The 22,473-nt window shown below is 42.7% G+C and overlaps 1 long non-coding RNA gene across 1 annotated transcript in view; it reads right to left on the bottom strand.

The window, feature by feature from the left end:
• Positions 1–22,473, bottom strand: part of LOC141095472 (uncharacterized) — a 259,839-nt gene that overhangs the window by 197,084 nt on the left and 40,282 nt on the right. Inside the window, exon 3 of the long non-coding RNA XR_012233397.1 lies at positions 13,512–13,624. This is a non-coding gene — a long non-coding RNA (uncharacterized lncRNA). The remainder of the gene's footprint in view (positions 1–13,511; positions 13,625–22,473) is intronic.

Raw genomic sequence — 22,473 nt, 5'->3', positions numbered from 1 at the left:
GCATTATATTCTTCTTTAGATATGCCTCCCTCTTTCCATTTTATAAACATTTTTTTCTTCCTTTTTAGCATGTGCTTAAGTTCTGTGTTCATCCATCCTGGTTTCCTTAAATGCTTCCTATTCTTCCCTCTTTTTGGAATTGTTAACAACTGTGCTTTGAGAATTTCATTTTTCAAGATTTCCCATCCTTCCTGGACATTTTTGTCTTTAAGGATATCCAGCCATTGGATCCCTCCAATTCTCTTTCTGAATCCCTTAAAATCTGCCTTTCTGAAATCTAACCTTGACGTCTGAGTCTTCACAGGTCTTCCGCCTCTAGTTATCCAAAATTCTAAAATAGCATGGTCGCTACCTCCTAGGGTCCCAGCCACTTTTACCTCCTCAACCATTTCCTCCCTGTTTATAAGGATTAGATCCAAGGTAGCAGTTCCCCTTGTTTTCTCCTTTACCTTTTGGAAGATAAAGTTGTCAGCAAGAGAGGATAAGAATTTCCTTGACCTGTTAGTTTTGCCTGAGAGAGATTCCCAACAAATGTCTGGATAGTTGAAATCTCCCATGACAACTATGTCATATTTTTTGGAGAACTTGGCCATTTGATGCATAAAGAGTTCATCCATATCTTCAGCTTGCACAGGCGGCCTGTAGTAAATGCCTACAATGGTGTCCTTTCCATTGTTCTGTCCTTGTATTCTTACCCAAACAGTTTCCACAGAACTCCCAGTCTCTGAAGCTTCAATCTCTGTGCAGATATACGCATTTCTAACATACAATGCGACACCTCCTCCTCGTTTATCAAGTCTGTTTCTTGCAAATAAGTTGTATCCTTCTAGTCTTGTATTCCAATCATGTGTATTGTCCCACCAAGTTTCAGTGATTCCAATGACATCATATTTCTTTTCCTGTGTTAGTAGTTCCAATTCTCCTTGTTTGTTGCCCATGCTTTGTGCATTAGTATAGAAACATTTTAGTTTGTGATTGGTTTCTCTTTCTCCAATATTTTTATTAATTAGATTCTTTCGTCTTTGTTCTTCCTTTCCACTTCTAATAGCAGAGTTCTCAATAGCATTTGTCAGGTGTATGGCTTTTTCTGGTCTTTTGCTTCCCTTCCCATGTTGTTCTAGTTTAAAGCTCTCCTTACAAGTGTAGCAAGGCGACTTCCAAATACCTGCTTTCCAGTCTTCGTAAGATGCACCCCATCTCTAGCAAGTAGTCCATCGTATAAGTAGTTCACTCCGTGATCCAGAAATCCAAATCGTTGCTGACGGCACCATCGACGTAGCCAGTTGTTCACCTGCAGAATCTTATTCCACCTCCTTGTTCCATGGCCATCCACTGGGAGGATGGAAGAGAAGACCACCTGCGCTCCCAGTTCTTTCACTTTCTTGCCTAAGTCTTCAAAGTCTCTGCAGATGGTTTCCAGGTCGTTTCTTGCGGTGTCATTTGTCCCCACATGTAGTAGCAGGAATGGGTAGTCATCTGTAGGTCTGAAGAGTCCTGATATCCTGTCAGACACATCTTTAATTTTTGCACCTGGAAGACAGCACATTTCTCTTGAAGTTATATCCGGTCTGCAGATAGCGGCCTCTGCTCCTCTCAACAGGGAATCCCCCATGACCACCACTCTCCGTTTCTTCTTCACAACATTTTTCTTTCTCCATCCAGGAGGACTCTGAAGGCGTACAAGGTTGCTGTTTGTTGGCAAAGTCTTATCCTGATGTATTTCTTCATCGTTTTCCTGCGTGAGAGCCTGGTACTGGTTTCTGAGCAGTATGGGTGCTGACTGTCTCCTGATCCTCCTGCTTCTCTGGGTCACATGTCTCCATTCCTCTGTTTCTTCAGGTGCACTTCGAATTTCTTCTCTTTCTGTATCATGAAGAGATAATTCTGCTCTGTCCAAGAACTCTTCACCTTCCTTAATGATCTTCAACGTAGCTAACCTCTCTTCGAGATTTTGCAACTTTTCCTCCAACAGGGTCACAAGCTTGCATTTGTGGCATGTGAAGTTTGGCTTTTCCACTGGTAAATCTGTGAACATGTAGCAAGAAATGCAGCTCACCAAATGGCTCCTGGCCTCTTCCATCTTGAGATTTCTTAAAAACGATGAAAGATGAGCCAAAATCTCCTCAAGACTCTTCCCCTGGTTTTCCGATTTCCTCTTTTCAGCTGCAACGGCCAAAACCCAGTGATCGTTGAGCTCGCGGAGACTCTTCACTTATCCCAGAAGGCACTGGGAATATGCAAATGATCTCCTCAAGACTCTTCCCCTGGCTTCACAGCATTTGTTTTCGTCTGGATCATTTGTCAAACACTGACAGACATAATGTTTTCTATCTTGAGTGATGGTGAAATGTTCAAATACAGCTGATTTAATGTGATGCTTCTTTGACATTCTCAGGTTTTTAATTCTGCATTCACAATCCAAATGACAATTGTTTTTCCTAAAAACAATTGTACAAAATTATTGCCAGGTCGTACAACTGATATAGTGGTCAGTAATACTGTTATTATTCCTCATGTACTCACAGTTAACTGATGCAAAGTTTGTTGAAAGGATAATACTTCTTACAGTCTTCCTCTTCTGAGTAGCAGGCAGCTGTGAGATGCTTGGAAGACACACACCTAGTATGATCTAGTCTAGAGGAGGAGCTTTACTACTAAGAATTTGCAACACATTTTCACTTTCAGTTTCATACATTGTAAGTAGGGGGGTTGGGGCAGCATGAGGTTAACCAAGTATAAGATTAGATAAGGGCAGTGGAGAACAGTGACACACAAGAAGTAAGAAATGTCTCTATCTCCAGCAGAACTGCTTATCACTGTTGTTGATAGTTTGATAGAACATATATATTTGAGTAACATTTATAAAATTCATATGAAAGTTCAATTATGAAATATTAATACATTATTTTAAAGCTGGAGTCGGAGTCGGTACATTTCTACCGACTCCGACTCCAACCAAAACTAACTCCGACTCCACGACTCCAACTCCACAGCCCTGGTAATTAATCATCATCACTGACAGCAATCTCAAAAGTATTGAGGAAATTGAAACATGGAGGGGAGAGAGTTATCAACATCCAGGAGTAGACACAGACAGAAGAGGCCCCTCTACAAGAACACGAGAACATGGGCCCTTTGCAGTCCAATAGCTGTTAATAATGCACAATTCCACCTGCTTTGGAGGTGGTAGTGGCCCCTCTGACCTCTTGGGCCCCTGTGTGACTGCACAGGTTGCACCAATGATATGTCAACCTCTATCAAAATCAGTGCTAAGAAAAAGTGGTGTAGTGTTGTCCATCACCCGCCGTCAATCAGAATGCCTCATTACTATTGAAAAGGGGCATCTAAAAAATGAGATCGGGAACCTGATTAGTTGTTTTGTGTGAGTTTTTCTTAGCATCAATCTTAATTATGGTAATCTCTCACAAATTTGTTTAGAAAAGTTGCAGTCGTATTTCTACCACAAAATGTGTTATACACATGTTTAATTCTGTTGTGTGTATTGGAACAACACAAAAAAGTGGAAACAAGGCAAATTGGACATAATCTCACACAAAACCCCCAAAATGGTCAGAACAAAATTGTTGCCACGTTTCCAAAATTGTGGGTAAACATCTTTGTTTCAAGCATGTGATGCTCATTCAAACTCACCTGTGGCCAGTAACAGATATGGGAAATATGAAAATCACACCTGAAACCAGATAAAAAGGGAGAAGTTGACTCAAGCTTTGCATTGTGTGCCGGTGTGTCACACACTAATGTAGAACAGAAAAAGGGGAAGAGAATTGTCTGAGGACTTGAGAACAAAAATTGTTGAAAAATATCAACAATCTGAAGGTTACAAGTCCATCTCCAGAGATCGTGGTGTTCCTTTATCCACCATGCGCAACATAAATCAAGAAGTTTACAACCCATGACACTGTAGCTAATCTGCCTGGATGTGGACGACAGAGAAAAATTGATGAATGATTGCAACACAAGATTTTCCTAATGGTAGATAAGCAGCCCCAATCATGTTCCAAAGAAATTCAAGCTATCCTGGAGGCTCAGGGTGCATCAGCGTCATTGCAAATTATCTGTCAACATGTGAATGAAATGTTATGACAGAAGACCCAGGAGGACCCCACTGCTGACATAGACATAAAAAGCTAGACTGCAGTATGCCAAAATCCTTTTGGGAAAGCATTTTGTGGACAGATGAGACAAGACAGAGCTTTTTGGTAACGCACATCATTTTACTGTTTACCAAAAACAGAATGAGGCCTACACAAACAAAAGAACACAGTACCTACAGTCAAATATGATGGAGGTTCAAAGATTATTAGGGTTCTTTTGCTGCCTCTGGCACTGTGTGTCTTGTCTATGTGCAAGGCTTCATGAAATCTGAACATCAAAAGATTTTGGGTTGCAATGTAGTGCCCAGTGTCAGAAAGCTGGGTTTGTGTCCAAGTTAATGGTCATCCAACAGGACAATGACCCCAAACATACTTCAAGAAGCACCCAAAAATGGATGACTGGAGATTTCTAAAGTAGCAGCGAGTCCGGATCTAAATCCCATTGAACACCTGTGAAGAGATCTGACAATTGCTGTTGGGAGAAGGCGCCTTCAAATGTGAGAGACCTGGAGCACTTTGCAAAACAAAAGTGGTCCAAAACTACAGTTGAGAGGTATAAGAAGCTTGTTAATAGTTATAGGAAGCGATTGATTGTAGCTATTTATTCCAAAGGGTGTGCAACCAAATATTAAGTAGAGGGTGCCAATAATTTTGTCCAGACCATTTTTGAGGATTTGTGTGAAATTCCATCCAATTTTCCTTTTCGCCCCTGTTTTTTTTGTGTTTTTTCCAATGTCCACAAAAGGAAATAAATATGTTTTCAACAAAACATGTGTAATAGCAAAATTGCAGTAATTGTCTGGGAGAAATACTTAATTTTCTAGAAAAATTTCAAGGGTGCCAACACTTTCGGCCAAGACTGTATATATGTATATTTTTTTTACCTTTGGATAAATGGTGGTCAGATAATGACTTGGAGATAAATAACAAAACTTCTAAGACTTTATTTCTACAGATTGTCAGGATGGTAAGGAAACCTAAGGTATGCCACCATCTAGTGGTCAGGTGAGGAAGTAAAAGTATATTGCAAAGTAATCAGCATCTCTCATCACCAACCATCACAGAGATGGATATGGATATGGATGCTCTAGTAGGTAAAGTATATTGATATAGTAATACTTCATGACATCAGTAAGTCTAGCATTGCCATCTGGCCTACTCTACATGAAACAGTGACCCACTGTTAGGACAGTGAGTGTAGAAACCACTGGAGCCATAGGCGGAGGAGGACATGACTTGGGGATGGGTGGACCTTTACTCCTGCAGCTTTTTGGTATAGTGTAGATTTTAAGCTAGAGTGATGTTGCTTTCAGAGTAAGAAGCACAGTATGTCTGTGCCTGGTGAGTTACTGTGAGGAGGGTGGGGCTTATATAGAGCAGGAAATCTATGTCTCTTCCCTCTTTCTTGGACAGGATGAACAGGAGGAAGCATTTCCCGCCCACCCGCCCTGTTTACAATCATTGTCCTAAAACGTTTTGATTATTGCTTGTATGATGAATGCTTTATTGTATTTTTGAAATTACCATGTATATCTTGTTACTGGCTCAATTTTATCATGGCTATAAAGAGTTAACAGCATTAACCTTCTAAGCCCAAGGGAAGGGCCATCCTTCAGCCATGGTTCCCTAGAGGTTTCCTCCACAGGGGGTTTTTCCTCTCCTGAGTGCTGTAGGATGACTCTTTGTGAGTCGGAGGTTTGCCAAGCTAGTCCCCATAATGCTTTTGCAGGGACTTCTAGCTTATAAGTTTACTAAAGTGATTTATTAAAAAAAAAAAAATAACAAAAAGAAAAAAAAAAAAAAAAAAAGTGTCAAATGTGAATTTATAACCCGTCACAGCTTTGCGGTTTAGGAGTCAGGTGGAAGTTGCAGGCAAGTTAAGGTGGACTCATTTTAACTAATAGAGGATGTAAAACCTCATGGTGGTGAACAGGCTCGGCTTTGGTGGCCAGCCTCAAGGACGTTGTAATGGTAACGTCAATCAGGGGCGGCCACAGTGGTTAAGCACAGGAGTGAGGATAATGGGGTCATTGGTGCCCTGAAAGTTTACTGGCTCTGCTTGAATGGCAAGCCAGTGTGTGCCGCCCCTTTATGGCTGTCTGGCCTGGTTCTGTATGTCAGACAGCTGGGATATCACAGTACTTGTCAATCCCAATGTACTAGCACTTCACCTGACTCCTACTGTGATTGTGTTAATCCTGTGATTTAAATAAAGCTGTGGCCATTTTGACAACCAAAAATAATGTGTTGTGTATTTATTCTAGTGCCTAGGTTTACTGTAGTTATGGTGGTTTTAACATGGAGTGGGGGTCCGTCCCATATCCATAAGTCATGTACCCACTCATAATAGGTAACAAACGAACAAGCACATTAGGAAATTGATGCATTTGTTGTCTTAGTACAGAAGTGTAGACATCCCATGAAAAGTGAACCCAAACAAAAAGGTTGCAAACCAGCACTATACAGGTTGTATATTGTTAGCAGCATTTGCAGTCGCTGTACAGGTGTACCCTGCATAGTCACATTTATGCCTTCTTGATGGCTTATGCGTAGTGATGAGCAAATCTGGAAAAATTCTAATTTTGCACAAATTTGGTTAGGAAATTCGATTTCTTTTGAACTTATTTGATGCAAATCTAACGCGCATTATCATGACCTGAGGTCTCTCCAGACTCCAAAGTATAATAAACATGTTTTCTTTGGTCCAGTTTTTTGCCAAAAATACATACAAAACCGTCATGAATATTTTTTAAAAATGGTAGTGCTTTTATCAGTTTACAGGCTCTTTCACATGTCAGTGTCCGGTACGTGTGGTGACAGTTTTCACACATACTGGAGACACTTATACAGGTAGACCCATTCAAGCGAATGGGTCTGTGCACATGTCAGTACGTTTCCACAGACCGTGTGTCCGTTTGGAAGACACGCTAACATGTCCGTTTTTTTAACAGCAGCACAGTCCACAAAACATCCTGCACACTGATGACAGATGGATGACACCCTGAGAAATTCTGCGGTAAAATTAGTGACTTTTTCTCATGGTGCTGAGGTCACCACAGTGCCCGGATGGGAACGCAGTCTCAGTGACCCGCGGTAACCTCAGGCTGGTCTCACACTTGCTTTTTTTTGCGCTGTTTTTTAGCACAAAAAAAGCATGCATTTTTTTCCCTATATTTTACATGGGTGCGCATACACATGCGTTTGGACGCGTTTGTATGCGTATGCGGTTTTTTTGTAGTGTGCGCTCGGGCGCACAAAATGTATCCTGTTGCATTTTTTGTGCGTCCGACTTGCCCCAAAAAAACTCATGCGCACACAATGCGTTTTTTTACAGCCGAACACCAACTGTAGTCTATGGGTGCGCATGGTAATGCGCACGTATGCGCAAAAAAAGCATGCATTTTAAAAAAAAAAAACGCACCAAAACTCGCAAAAAACGCACACAAACGCATGATGCGGTTTTTATGTGTGTTTGCACTGCGCACGGTGCGGAGCGCAAAAAAACGCAAGTGTGAAAGTAGCCCTAATGAGGTCACCGCTGCTCACTGAGGCTGCGCACGCAGCAGCTCATTCATCAGTGGCTCTCAGCCTGGACGGTCGCATCTTGGCACCTTCCAGGTTGAAAACAGAACGATGGAACGTAAGGGATATATAGTTTTGTTTAACTTTGTTTTTTTACAGGAGACTAGGGATTCAGTGGAATGGGCATTAGGCGAGTATAACTGTGTTTTTTATCTAATATAAAAAGCTCAATGTGTGTGTGTGTGTGTGTGTGTATGTTTGTATGTGTGTATGTCCAGGATTGGCATCTGCACCGTCGCAGCTAAAGCCACAACATTTTGCACAGTCACACGTCTGGACCCTGAGAGCGTCATAGGCTATGTTGTGAGGTGAAATTTTAACGTCGCGTGTTCCAAATCACCAAACAATTTGGCCTATTATTCTTATCATTTCTATGGTGTTATCGTCCTTCTGTAAAGCTGGAAATAACACAATTTATTACCGTGCCAACACAGACCACCCCCTGACGCAGACTGCAGGGGGAGCCCAGTATCACACGGGATAGGATTAGATACACGGCTCAGCAGTCAGTATCACACAGGATAGGGTTAGATACACGGCTCAGCAGTCAGTATCACACAGGATAGGATTAGATACACGGCTCAGCAGTCAGTATCACACAGGATAGGATTAGATACACAGCTCAGCAGTCAGTATCACACAGGAGAGGATTAGATACACAGCTCAGCACACAGTATCACACAGAATAGTATTTGATACACGGCTCAGCAGTCAGTATCACACAGGATAGGATTAGATACACGGCTCAGCAGTCAGTATCACACAGGATAGGGTTAGATACACGGCTCAGCAGATGGTATCACACAGGGTAGGATTAGATACACTGCTCATCAGTCAGTATCACACAGGATAGGATTAGGTACATGGCTGAGCAGTCAGTAACACACAATAGGATTAGATACACAGCTCAGCAGAAAGTATCAAAACAGGAGAGGATTAGGTACACACCTCAGCGGACATTATCACACAGGATAGTGTTGTGAGTTCATTTTCCCCCTTCGTCACTGGGGTCTGGTGAACGCCCTATTCTGGTAAAGGAAGGTAATAAGCCTGATTATCAGGCACCTGGGACTAAGGAGGATGACTGGCTGAGTGGAGTCACGGACTGGATATAAGGCTGCCGACGCCCTTCTGCCCTGCGGGTGATTTCTCTGTGGACTTCTAGGACACCAGTCTGATTCCTGCTCCTCTAAAGCTAAGTTTTCTGTTTTGCCTGTTAGCTTTTTGTTTTGTTTTCTGTTTTCCTTGCTTTTCAGTATTCTGCCATTCCCTGCTGGGGTGAGCTGAATCTCCTTTTGCCTGTAGCTCTGTCTTCAGTATATTCCTGAGTACTGACATAGCTTTTTTGAAGCCTAGCGTCTTCAGGGCCTTTTCACTGTCAGTCTGTTGGCTCTTATTTTCATAGGGTTTTTCACGGATTGCAGACAGCAGCCTTCCCGTCCTTTTCTATCTAGTTAGCTTGGGCCCCTCTTTGCTCAGTCTATCTTTCTGTCTGTGTTAGTATTTTCATCTTGCTTCACCGTCATTATATGTTGGGGGCTGCCTATTGCTTTGGGGTCTGCTCTGGGGCAGTTTAGATTTCCCCTTTCTTTCTTTAGGCCTATTTAATTCTCCGGCTGTGATAGAGGGGTCTAGGGCATCGTAGGAACCCCCCACGGCTACTGCTAGTTGTGTTGATAGGTTCAGGGGTCTGCAATCCGATAGCTGCCAACTTCTCTGGTTTTCTGGACTTAGCTAGCATTTCTGTTTTTGCCTTCTACGGTGACTCAATCATAACAGGATAGGGTTAGATACACAGCTCAGGAACAGGATGTGCCAAAGGAGAGGACATTTTCATTCTAAGAATTCCACTCATTCCATCTGATTTGTTTTATGATTTTAAACGCCTCCAGTTTCCAGTTCAACTGCTATTTGCAATGTCCATTAACAATGCTCAGGGACAGTCCTTGAAAGTAGTAGGGATCGATTTGCAATCTCCATGCTTTTCTCATGGTCAACTTTACGTGGTCTGTTCAATAGTTGGAACTGCCAAAAATCTGTTCAACTATGGACCGAAAGGAAAAACCAAAAATCTTGAATGAGTTGAAAATAAAATACTATCAATACTTGGGTAATCGTTAAGTTAATTTGTGTTGCAAATCTGTAGTGTTGAATATATGATGTGAAATGGTTTTATGTGCAATATAATCATTATAATTTATTATAACTAACCACAGTTGGTTACTATGCCCAGGCAACGCCGGGCTCTTCAGCTATTTTTTAAATAAAAAAGGAAAAGTGTGTTTTGTTTTATTTCAGATAACGGACTTTATTCTGGCTGTGTGTTTATTTACAATACAGATATAGGATTAGTAATGGATAGGTGTCTTATAGATGCCTCTCTATTACTAAGTCATGGCTTGATGTCACCAGACAATACAAATGTGACATCAACCCCACAAAATATGAACCCCACTTGCCCCCGCCACAGAGCAAGTGGGAAGACCTGGGCAAAGCGCCAGAATTGGTGCATCTAATAGATGTGCCTTTTTTGGTTGGCTGTGGGGGCTGGTAAGGGGCCATGGGGGGCAGAATCCATGGCCCCTTACCAGCCTGAGAATACCAGCCCCCAGCTGTCTGCTTTAGCTTGGCCGGTTGTCAAAAAAAAAAAAAAAGGGGGGAGACCCCACCCCATTTAAAAAATTAAAAAATTCAGCCTTGCGACCACTCTGTTCTTGATAACCAACCTTGATAAAGCAGACAGGTGAGAGTTGCAGCCCGCAGCTGTCTGTTTTGCCTGACTTATCAAAAATATGGGGAACCCCACGTCATTTTTTAATATTATTTATTTACAGTGCTCTCGCTGTTATCAGCTGAATACAACTCTCAACATTCTCCCCTGCTATCGTTGATCGCAGAATGAGCAGGTGAGAATGATGAGAGCTGTCTTCAGCACCCGGCGCCGGGAACAGTGCTAGCAGAACCGCTGCTTCCCAGGTGCCGGTAAGTGTGATACTGATGCGGCACACGGTTGCCACCCGTATGTCACAAGTATTACACACATGGACATAGATATTTCCTGTACTGTTTTTTTCCAGTACCAGAAATATCAGGACGTGTGAAAGAGCCCTAAGAAGTATACAGTTGTGGCCAAAAGTATTGACACCACTGCAATTCTGTCAGATAATACTCAGTTTCTTCCTGAAAATGATTGCAAGCACAAATTCTTTGGTATTATTATCTTCATTTAATTTGCCTTAAATGAAAAAACACAAAAGAGAATGAAGCAAAAAGCAAAACATTGATCATTTCACACAAAACTCCAAAAATGGGCCAGACAAAAGTATTGGCACCCTCAGCCTAATACTTGGTTGCACAACCTTTAGCCAAAATAACTGCGACCAACCGCTTCCGGTAACCATCAATGAGTTTCTTACAATGCTCTGCTGGAATTTTAGACCATTCTTCTTTGGAAAACTGCTCCAGGTCCCTGATATTTGAAGGGTGCCTTCTCCAAACTGCCATTTTTAGATCTCTCCACAGGTGTTCTATGGGATTCAGGTCTGGACTCATTGCTGGCCACCTTAGAAGTCTCCAGTGCTTTCTCTGAAACCATTTTCTAGTGCTTTTTGAAGTGTGTTTTGGGTCATTGTCCTGCTGGAAAACCCATGACCTCTGAGGGAGGCCCAGCTTTCTCACACTGGGCCCTACATTATGCTGCAAAATTTGTTGGTAGTCTTCTGACTTCATAATGCCATGCATACAGTCAAGCAGTCCAGTGCCAGAGACAGCAAAGAAGCCTCAAAACATCAGGGAACCTCCGCCATGTTTGACTGTAGGGACCATGTTCTTTTCTTTGAATGCCTCTTTTTTTCTCCTGTAAACTCTATGATGATGCCTTTGCCCAAAAGCTCTACTTTTGTCTCATCTGACCAGAGAACATTCTTCCAAAACTTTTTAGGCTTTTTCAGGTAAGTTTTGGCAAACTCCAGCCTGGCTTTTTTATGTCTCGGGGTAAGAAGTGGGGTCTTCCTGGGTCTCCTACCATACAGTCCCTTTTCATTCAGATGCCGACGGATAGTACGGGTTGACACTGTTGTACCCTCGGACTGCAGGGCAGCTTGAACTTGTTTGGATGTTAGTTGAGGTTCTTTATCCAACATCCGCACAATCTTGCGTTGAAATCTCTTGTCAATTTTTCTTTTCCGTCCACATCTAGGGAGGTTAGCCACAGTGCCATGGGCTTTAAACTTCTTGATGACACTGCGCACGGTAGACACAGGAACATTCAGGTTTTTGGAGATGGACTTGTAGCCTTGAGATAACTCATGCTTCCTCACAATTTGGTTTCTCAAGTCCTCAGACAGTTCTTTGGTCTTCTTTCTTTTCTCCATGCTCAATTTGGTACACACAAGGACACAGGACAGAGGTTGAGTCAACTTTAATCCATGTCAACTGGCTGCAAGTATGATTAAGTTATTGCCAACACCTGTTAGGTGGCACAGGTAAGTTACAGGTGCTGTTAATTACACAAATTAGAGAAGCATCACATGATTTTTCGAACAGTGCCAATACTTTTGTCCACCCTCTTTTTTTATGTTTGGTGTGGTATTATATCCAATTTGGCTTTAGGACAATTCTTTTGTGTTTTTTCATTTAAGACAAATTAAATGAAGATAATAATACCAAAGAATTTGTGCTTGCAATCATTTTCAGGAAGAAACTGAGTATTATCTGACAGAATTGCAGGGGTGTCAGTACTTTTGGCCACAACTGTATGTAAATCTTTTTGCAGGCAGGACCTAGGACTCTTTATTACGGTCCTCAGTACACCTGACATCTCCATAGACCCTGATGATGGACTTCATACTTGTCTTCATGTGGATGCTGGGTGACTTCGCTCTAGAGAATCTTTCTGCCCCTGGGTTTATCATCTAACCTCCTTCTAGGTCCCCTGGTGTAAACGTGGCTACAACCTTTTTTGCAGCATTATCTGGTGTCGATAGAAGCAGCTGACTTTAAGCTTGGCATCTCAATCACACAGAATATATTGTCAGGTCAAATGAATGGATGCATACGGAGAATTAGCCTGAGGACCTCTCTGCTGCGAGACAGATGACCTATCCATCAGCACTCACCTACATCTTTTACTTGGCCTCACAAACATTCTCTCAGGATTGGCCTGGAAAATTGGAATTATCTCAAAATTAGATGCATTTTATTCCCAAAATTGATGCCGCTTTGACATTAACGTGAAGGGATCCAAAGTGCAAATGCTACGCACCAACTGTGGAGGAAAGATAGTACTGCTCCAAGGCAAAGCACAGTTCTCTAGGTACCAGGCAAAATTGTTCTAGTGAGACTTGGTAGAAACATAAGATAATGGTCACTCCAGTTTTGCTACAGTTTTGTTTCTGATTTGTGATTTTTTTGTTTCTCATTCTGTGACTCGGATCAAAAACAAACATGACTCCGTGATTTTCATGTGCACAGCTCCACAGATTATAATGTGTGCTTGTTCTATCCATGAACAAAATAGAAAGAGAAGAACAGTTGAGTTTGTCTGCAAAGGAGATTTAGAAACAAATGATGGGAAACAATTAACTAAGACCCACTGCAAAATTTCATCATTTGCGATTTTCCATTTATTAGGAAAGACACCAGGATTGTTGCCTTATGTCAAGCAAGAGATGGCAGGGCGGTGAGGAACCTGAGGCTTACATCTCTTCTAGACCTCAACAGGGGCATTACATAATGGCACTGCATCCCAAAAAGTCCTGGTGGACAACAACAAGGAAAATGAACAAACCATAACAATAAATATGTTAGTCTTACGTGTAAGCATCACTGGCTGTATTGGTTTTGTGGATATTTGGCACGTCTTGCCTGTAGCACTGTACGGAAAGAGACACTGCAGGTGCAATGGCAGAAGTGGGAGTAAGCAAGGCCTACAACATAAAAACCAAGGGAAGACACTTTAGAAGGTGCAAAAGTTTGGTTTAAGGTATGCTAAAGAGAGTGTAACATGTCTAGCAAAGTGCACCAAAATGATCATGATACGCACCACTGTGATGCGGAGCAGTTTCTGTCTGTCTATAATAGTTTTATCCTGTCTTTTAGGACAGCAATGATAAATCTTTCTTGCTGTGTTACACATACAGCAAGGCCTGAGGGAGCAGAACAACATGACCCAAGACAAATAGCGAAGTCATGCTGCGCACCCTGAGGCCTTGCTGTAGGGAAAAACAGTCTATTCATTTTACCACGTACTTAAAGGCAAGTTCTGACTTATTGTTTAATAGTGTAGTTTTTGTTGTCTTTTTACCATTTTCCATATAATTATCTATAGTAAAGAAAAAAATATTAAGAAGTCTTGCAATTTTCATTCTAGCCAATAAGTCTTATACTTTACTCATACTTCCTGTTCTGTACAGGTGGCTTTTCAGTAGTGTCATTATCGTCACAGACAGGCTTACAATAACTGTTAATAACACCTCTATATACTGTAGATAACAAAAGATTCTGTCATGTCCCACCACTTGGGAATCATACAGTATTGTATTATCATTGTATTGTTGCTGTTACACTGCTATGGAATCAGTTTGTCTTTTGGAAGTTTGTCCCGTCTCTCTCCCTGTAAGTAACCCCTTCCTTCTTCCCGATTTAGTGTTTGTCAGTCATCTGCTAGGTTCTATTCTGTATAACTCTTGTTCAGAATTGTCTTTTTACCTACTGCATTTGTTTCAGTTGCTGCTGCTCCTATTGAGTATAATACAAGTATTCAGCCTAAAAATAAACCTCTTTTTGAATATTCATACATGCCTTTGCAGTCGAGTCAAGCTATCTGAGGACGTTTTTGGGTCTGCGTATCTGGCTCAATACAGAAATCCAAAGAAATGCTGTTTCAATAGTCCCACATGTGTAAGCTGGTTATGGGGTCAGAACAGATTTACTATTCACAATAGGTGATTAGAGTCCTGACGTTGTGTGCGGCACGTCGCAATGATAAGGTGGCATCGGGCCTGCAAATCCAAAGAGGAGCTGGAGATGCTGGTAGATAGAAGGATTGTAGGGCTTTGGTCAGGCGATTATGGACAATTAAATATAAAAGCCTGATTTAGTAGGACATTTTCTAATAAGAGTTCCTTTAACAAGTTAGACTTCCATTGAAAGAATCTTTGGTACTGGGATTTTTTCAGCCTTGAATTTAGGCATTTAGAGAGCACATACGATGGCACATGATTGTTGGAGGGAGGCAGAAAATTTCCCTTCATCACAATATGGGATGGCATCATTACATAGCCCCGAAATCTATTTTAGTGTGATCCCTCCCTTCAGAGTAAATTTGCAATTTCAGTCCATTTAATCTACAGCATACATTTCGTGACATTCAGGTGCCATCCAGTGGCCTCTATAGCAAACTCAGTGACTGCACATAGCGCAAATACTGAATTCTTCAGCCCGATCTGGGGAAAAAAAAAAAAGTGTGTTTATGAATTAAATATCTCCTAAAGCTGTAAATGTATGCACTCCCTTATTTACGAGCTCTTGGCTCGGAACAAATTTCCCTTCCCGCCAATACCCTGGCCAACAATTATCCCATTATTATCTCTGCAGCCTTTAACAATAAAAACAAAAAAAAACTTGTTTGCTGCAAAGAAAAAATAAAAATAATCACAAGAGAGAAAACAAAAATTAGGTCAACACCTGACTCAACCTTGAAGACACTGCGAGCGGAGCCGGAGGCCCTTGTTTTCAGAGGGTAGAATAACATAGAAACCAGAGATGGATTCTGAAAGCAAATAGGATGGGAGGAGGGGTATAGTAATACAAAAACATATATACTAGCCATAATCGTCACTGTGCTCATTAAGAATACAAACTTCTGCGAAAATAATAATTAAAAAAAAAATGCGAGAGCAAAATGCATTTATATAAGGATATTTTGAATTAAAAATATATATAAATATATATATTATCGTTCTTAGATGCCGGTTTCCCCTTGGGCTACTCACACATTCTTCATACACGCCGGGAATTGCAAGGCAGCAATGAGAGGATTAATACAGATCCCCAGCTCCTCACCCCGAGGCTTTATACTCAGACGTCTATCTGTCCTTAGGAGAGGTTAGGGGTTGAAGCTAAAATATGCAAACAACAGACTCATTTGAGGAGCATTCCCCCCCTTCCTCCCCTCAAATAAAACAACTTTTTCTTGATCTCTGTGGAGAAGAAGCTAAATTATATTTTTGTTTTGTAGAGCTTTTATATAATCCCTTGAGTCTTCCTGGAGCCTGTGAGGACTCGAGTTCTGCTTGCGGACGATTCAGACGTGTAGTAGTTCAACACGTTGCATCTTTTAAGTGTAGTCACAATCTCATCCTTTGTGTGAGAATGAAGGGGACAGTCAGCCATAGACTATACTGGAAAGGAGCAACACAAATCTGCGGCTGAAGGCCTCATCGTCTCCTTTCTTCGCGGTTGCCTCCAGAGTCACAACTTTTCATTTATGTTCTCTCTTTTGGATCTATTTCTACAAACAGGACTAGCATGGTTTTGTGGATCAGCCGGTGACGTAGCATGTGTTTCCAGCACCAAGGGCATGGAAACCTGTGGACTAATAGCACTTACTGAGTCCCTTACATCAATCGAATATTCATCCTCTTATCCTCCAAGCCATGTAATTTTTTTTTTTCCTAAGAAAATGCCTTTAGAATTATATAGTTTGCCCTTTGGCTATTTCTTTTGTGTTTTACTGATTGAAACATTAAATTTTAAAAATAAAAATGTTATATATTGTTTTTTTTTTATATTTAGGTCTTTTTTATTTACCGTAAATGGTATCATTAATGTTATCATTTTCTTATCCTATCCCTAACCTTAGTTTATCGTCGGAAAAGTTTGTAAAAGCATTGTTTTACAATATTGTTGTCAACATTATTAATTTTTGTCTTTGTATTTTTTTTTTTTTTTTTTACAGGAAACGCTTTTCTTTTTTCTTTTTAAATAAGGACAGCTCTCCCAGCAGGTCTCTGCCTCTCCTCTCACAAAAAGGACTCTTGCACATGACCGTTGTGATGCAGTGACCCCTGTGACAGCTAGGGGGCGCTGTATAGCCTTCCCAGGACATGCATGCAGGCGTTTCCTTTATTGTGGTGGGGAAAACGATAAGCGGCAGGGTTGTGAATGGCCGATATGTATCACAAGGGTGGGTGCCTTGTGGTGGCAGCCGGATCGTGTGTTGTTCAGCAGATCTACTGCTGAAGGTTTGTTATTGTGTATTGGGAGAGCTTCCAGGTGACTTGGTGGGACCAGTCACCTACAAACCCACCCAGGGACATGTGTCTGAACACCCAGGATAAAGCCTGTGTGTGTGGCTGTGTGAAATAGGACCTTTAGTGAAGTCATAACCATGTGATCCATACCTCACCGATGGGTGTGGTTATGGACCATATAATGTGCCTGAGGTCTGGTCACAAGGGGAGAGTGTATGGACCTGATTGGTTCATGTGGAAGGTCCTGGAAGGCCTATGTGTTGTTAGGAGTGCTACCTCCCTGAAGAGCACATGGAGGCTTTGGACCAGGTGGCCTGTGTGTTGGACGGTTCCAAGTGGGGACAAAAGTCCTGAACAGCACACAGAGAGGCCGTGTTTCCAGAGTCAGTGACGTCTCTGCATTGGGAAGCTACCGCCCAGCTGAGGATCTGAAACTGTTAGGCGGCCTAGTGAGCAAGGCGTTGTCTGGGATGGTGATCCCAATTCGGCAGCTTCCCTGACAAACGTGAATGATACTGACCGAGGTCAGGAAGAGACTGGGTTCAGACTATGGAGCAGGCATCTGGAGCAGGAGCACCTAAGAGGTAACCCTGGACAGGGGGAAATAACTGTGTTGAGGATATAGAGCCTGTTTACTGGACATGGCACAGCCTGTGTGGCCACAGGTCTGAGAGAGTGGAGCCCTAATATGAACACTGACCTGTCTGATGTAAGACTGTTACGTTTTATGGTTTATGCTGTATAATAAACAACATAGACTGTTTAAATGGAAAGTGTTCCTGTGTGCCGTGAATCTGCTGCCAAGTGAGTGTTCCCCTTCACTAACAATAAGCGCTACCTTACACCGTATAAAATCAGATGAGTGCTATTTGTGGTTTTGCCAGATAAAATGTCATGGGTACGAGTTCTATGGGGCTGTGCACGTGTCCGAATTTGCACTATTTGCTTCCAGGAATCAGATGGAACTCACTCTTTCAAGAGTAAAGGACTGTGAAAAAAAAACCAAACAAACCATATTTGGATGACATCAAAGTGTGTTCTGATTTTCACAGGCTGACTGCAAGAAGTTGAGAAACGGTTTTCTTTTCTTTCCACCTCCGAGAAAATTGTATCCCACTCTGATCAAGCTCTGATTGGCTTAAAAGACTGATTTTCTTGGATGGATAAAAAAGGGTCATCTGCACCTGCCCAAAAAGTGAGACGAGAGGCAAAGAGCTACAGAAAAGTACAGGGCAGTTCATGTGATTCAATACAGATCTTGCTCAATCTCTGCCATCTGCAGTTGTTTGAAGAAGAAGCAGTGCTTGCCCTTGGATCATTTCACAGTGGGTTAAGGAGCAAAACTTTGAATCCCCATAAAATTTGGAGCCCTCGATAACTTCCCCAGTTGCCCCCTACATCCTACATCACTGAACAATGCCCAATGTAAAGTAAATGGAAGAAAAAGGAAGGCCCCCATTTATCTCGTCTGATACAATCCCCTTAAATAAAATCCACTAGAGTTCCAAAGATTGCAAAAGCCCTCACAAAAGCAGGAAATGGCAAAATTAATGGGACCCATCCACAGATCCCCAGAACGGGGCGCTAGAAGGCCTTATTAAAATGGAGTATATTTTTTAATCGATACTTCAATACTGTATACATTAATGCAGAAGCAGAATACTGTTCGTCAAATGTTTATTTTTCCAGTATTTCAGATAATGAATCCAATTTTCCTTGGGTTAAACATGGAAAATAAAACAGGAAAAGAAAACAGTGAATATCGACCTGATTTAATATTATTCCCACGAGTAAAAAAAAAAAAAAAATATGTTACATCCCCCTGACCGTTTCTTAACAAAGCTCTTTAAAGATTAATTGATTTATCAATTAACGCCTTCAGCCTCATCTGGCCACAGGGAAAGTGTACAAGTCAAATAACGATAGCACGCTGTGTGAATAAGGGATGTGTAGAGTTATGGACATGGACAGCGAGGAGAGAAACTCCTGGGTTTCAAGAAAAATGTAAAAGAAGAGCGATAACCATAATACGGATGGCAATGAGTATATACTGCATGTTAAATATAGCTCAATGACAACAGTCCTCATGGAGCGTTAAGCTCGTCGTTCTCACTACGAGGCCAGTCTCTTGCACAGCACAGTCTGTACCAATGGGTAAAAAATCATGGACCTCTCTATGCTGACCCGTTTTCCTGGTCTTCTTCCAACCATCCTCTGAAGTTTCTCAGATACATACTTCTAATTATTGTGAGTCGGAAATCATTCTTCAATCCACAAGGCCACTTATTCAGCAACTGTGGTCTTAGAAGATACCACCACACTTGGCCTGCCTTATCCAGGGAACACTTTGATCTCTGAGGAGGACAATGCCAGTAGCAAGGACTTATGTCTGAAAGCAACTCTGACACAAGTTAAAAATCACCACCAGGCACAGGGATCTCGCCAAATACAAAGGCTTCAGGACAACTTCAAGTGTCGGCAATATGACAACTATCTACATACACCATTGCAACACAAACATGGTGGCTCTTTTCAACATGTACTACAGACTCTCTGGTGTTTTCCATGTTTTATTGGTAGCTATATCTCTTCCGACTTAGGCCATGTGCAAGTGCTCCCTCAAGTGCTCTTTCAAATTTCTCTCCCCTAACCTTGCTCACATGTAGGAGCTGTTCCTTCCTGTCCCCTCTGCAGCTGCCGTTATTGCAGTCATAACGCTGCGAGGCACTTGTCTTCAACGCCCTGGTGCGTTACATGAAAGTGTGGGTCCTGGCTGTGTGTGTGTGTGTAGACTTGTGCTGTGAGGGCCTTACCCCTTGCAGGCTGCATGTAGCCAGAGTTGTGGGCTTGCCAGGACCAGATGTTTCACAGTTCAATGAGGGAGAACACCTTTACAAAATAAAACTCTATACTGAACGGTAACCTAGAAAGATAGAAGGTACAAAGTCTTATGGACATTACAATTACAGTATGAAGCATTTTTCCTCTGTAGTATACTCCAGGGGCTTTCAAGGCACAATGTTTCTCCCTACTTTGCCACAATCCAGCTTCAACGATACAGTCCTAATTAATGGGTCTCTTTTACTCGCTCAGCGGTTCCATGTCCTATTTCTTCCACTCCTGGAGCTCTGGATCTATCGCTTGGGGCCCTTCACTAGCCCTCTCAGTCCTGCTAAGGCCTATTACCTTCTGCGTTACAAGCTCAAGGTCTCATGGCTAGGCATCGTCTCCTAGGATCCCACTCCGGAAGGCAACTCTGTTTCTTTTGTCATTTTTATTCAGGATCTCGTTATTCCTCCTGCTTGGTCTGCTCTCTCTTAGGGTCACCCTTGTAAGTGGCACTGCTCACTCTGCACTCCAAAACTCAACTCCACTTTCCAGCCAGAAAACACCACTCTCCCTAATCACTATCCCCTCCTACTATGAGCTGGTCCCAAACATGAACGCTAAACTCAACATATAGTCTGTTGTTGGGCAGGAACGTGACAGCAATTGTCTACCACTCTTACAATGTAATGCATTGCGCTATTTTAAATGTGATTTTATCTGTTTAGTAATTTGCATGCATTTAGTTGGGAATAGATTTAACAGTTAGGCCCAGCCCAGAATGGGAGGGGCCATGCGGGAAGACAGAAGATAACTTTCTGAGAGTGAGTCAGTTAGAGCACAGTGTTCAGCAAAGACGGGCAGGTGTGACAGTTGTGACTAAGGTGTGACAGTTGGCAGACTGACATGTTATAGTGTGTTGTGTGTGAAGACGACCATCAGATAATACATCCTAAGGACCAAGGAAACATGAAGGTATATTATATGACAGATAGGAACCCAGGTCAGAGAGGTCACCTGAACGGTACAGAACTTAACCCAGGGGAAGTAGAAGGCTTAAAGTGGATTGAACGAGAAGGGATTGTATCAGCAGAACTTTAGTGAACAGTTGTCTACAATGAAAAGGAACTCAATTGTATATATTGAAAAGAAGCAATGGTCACCATTAATGGGACTTAGGCCGGAGTCACACTACCGTACAATACACCCGAGTGCTATGTGATAAAATATCGCCTAACACTCGGCCCAGTGTTACTCTATGAGGCAACTCATGGGTCGCCCTCCTAGGGCTGTGGGGTACTCGGTACCGGGCCGGTGTCAGGGGAATGTGTCACAGCAACTGTGACCCGATCCGTGGCCTTGGCGCCCAAGTAATGGGGGAATGTAATTTAAGTGGAATAGAATAGTTTGTGACACCACTTGAGGTGTTCGGCAAGGGAGGTCTTAAGCCGACGCTGCAGACAGATCCTCTGGGACAGATGGTGTGGTGCAGCGAGGATGGTATAGCCCTCCACAGGCAGGGCTGTTGTCCCAGGGCAGTGTAGATGTGGGGACACTGAGGTGGTGTAGTGTCCGGCACTGGGGATGTAGCAGTGTCAGGCAGACGGACGCAGGAAGGAATGGAGGACACCAGGGCATGTAGTTCCAAAGCTTTACTCACAGTCCGTAATGCCCGCTTCTGTGCCGTGTCCTCCGGGTCAGGGACTCAGTCAACTTCCAGGCAAGATGGAAAGCTCCCCTCCAACACTCCGCCAACTTATGTGCCTTTAAGTGTGAAGATCTCCAGTACCGTGGTACTCTGGAGTTCCTCCTGACAGATGTTCCGAAGAACTCTACTTGTACGGCAGACAGCTGTAGCCTGCTTCGGGGACTCCCTTCTCCTGAGTCCCGGCTCTCTATCCAATTGCTGTTTTGCACAAGTCTTAGATGGGAGTAGTGCATTTACAGCCAACTACTCCACCGGTGTCTGCTGCAGAACCATAAGTGTCCATACAACCTCGGGGACCAGGCCCCGGCCTTGCGCTGAGAACCTATAGGCAGGGTTCCTCTTCCAACCCACGTCCTCTCTGTTCTCTCTACTCCTTCGTTCCGTACTTGTCTTTCTCTCTCTTATGGAAGCTTAGGTTTCAGTTATACAACTTTCTCCTTTTCCTTTCCCGTGCCAGCTGGCTCAGATCACTGAGGCAGCTGCAGCACTCCTTCCTCCATCCCTTCTTCCAGGGATCCTCACTCCTGTCTGAGTGACTTCCTACCTGACTGACTTTCTGTCAGACTGACCTGTCATCCTACATTTTCCCACTCTTTTATGTATCTTAACTCCACCCACCTCCCAGCACATCCAGTGTTCCAAGCAGGGAACCACCAAAGGTGCTCTGCTACTCTCCAAGCACTGAGCCGCAATGAGGTTGTGCAGAACTACCCTGTTGTGTGTGGGGTGCGAGTGTTGGAGTGTGGAAAGGAGTTCCCACCTTACCCGGATGGTGGGGCACTACACCTTAGGAGAAGGTGCAGTACCTCTGTGGCGACCGAGCCTCAGGGGCGCCACACTCACATCTGCGATTATTTTCTCATGCAGGATCAGTATGCTAGAACAATTGCAGCATGCAGCGATTGGCACCAAGACCTGGCCGAGTCTCGACTCGCTCATACCCATATAAAAGTCTATGGGTGCGAGTGACAACACAAAGCACTCAGGT

Source organism: Dendrobates tinctorius, unplaced genomic scaffold, assembly GCF_039654945.1.
Source record: "Dendrobates tinctorius isolate UK_male_01 unplaced genomic scaffold, ASM3965494v1 ptg000009l, whole genome shotgun sequence".
NCBI classification, from domain to species: domain Eukaryota; kingdom Metazoa; phylum Chordata; class Amphibia; order Anura; family Dendrobatidae; genus Dendrobates; species Dendrobates tinctorius.
Note: the sequence above shows the minus strand (reverse complement) of the source record. Positions and strands in the feature narration are given on the sequence as shown.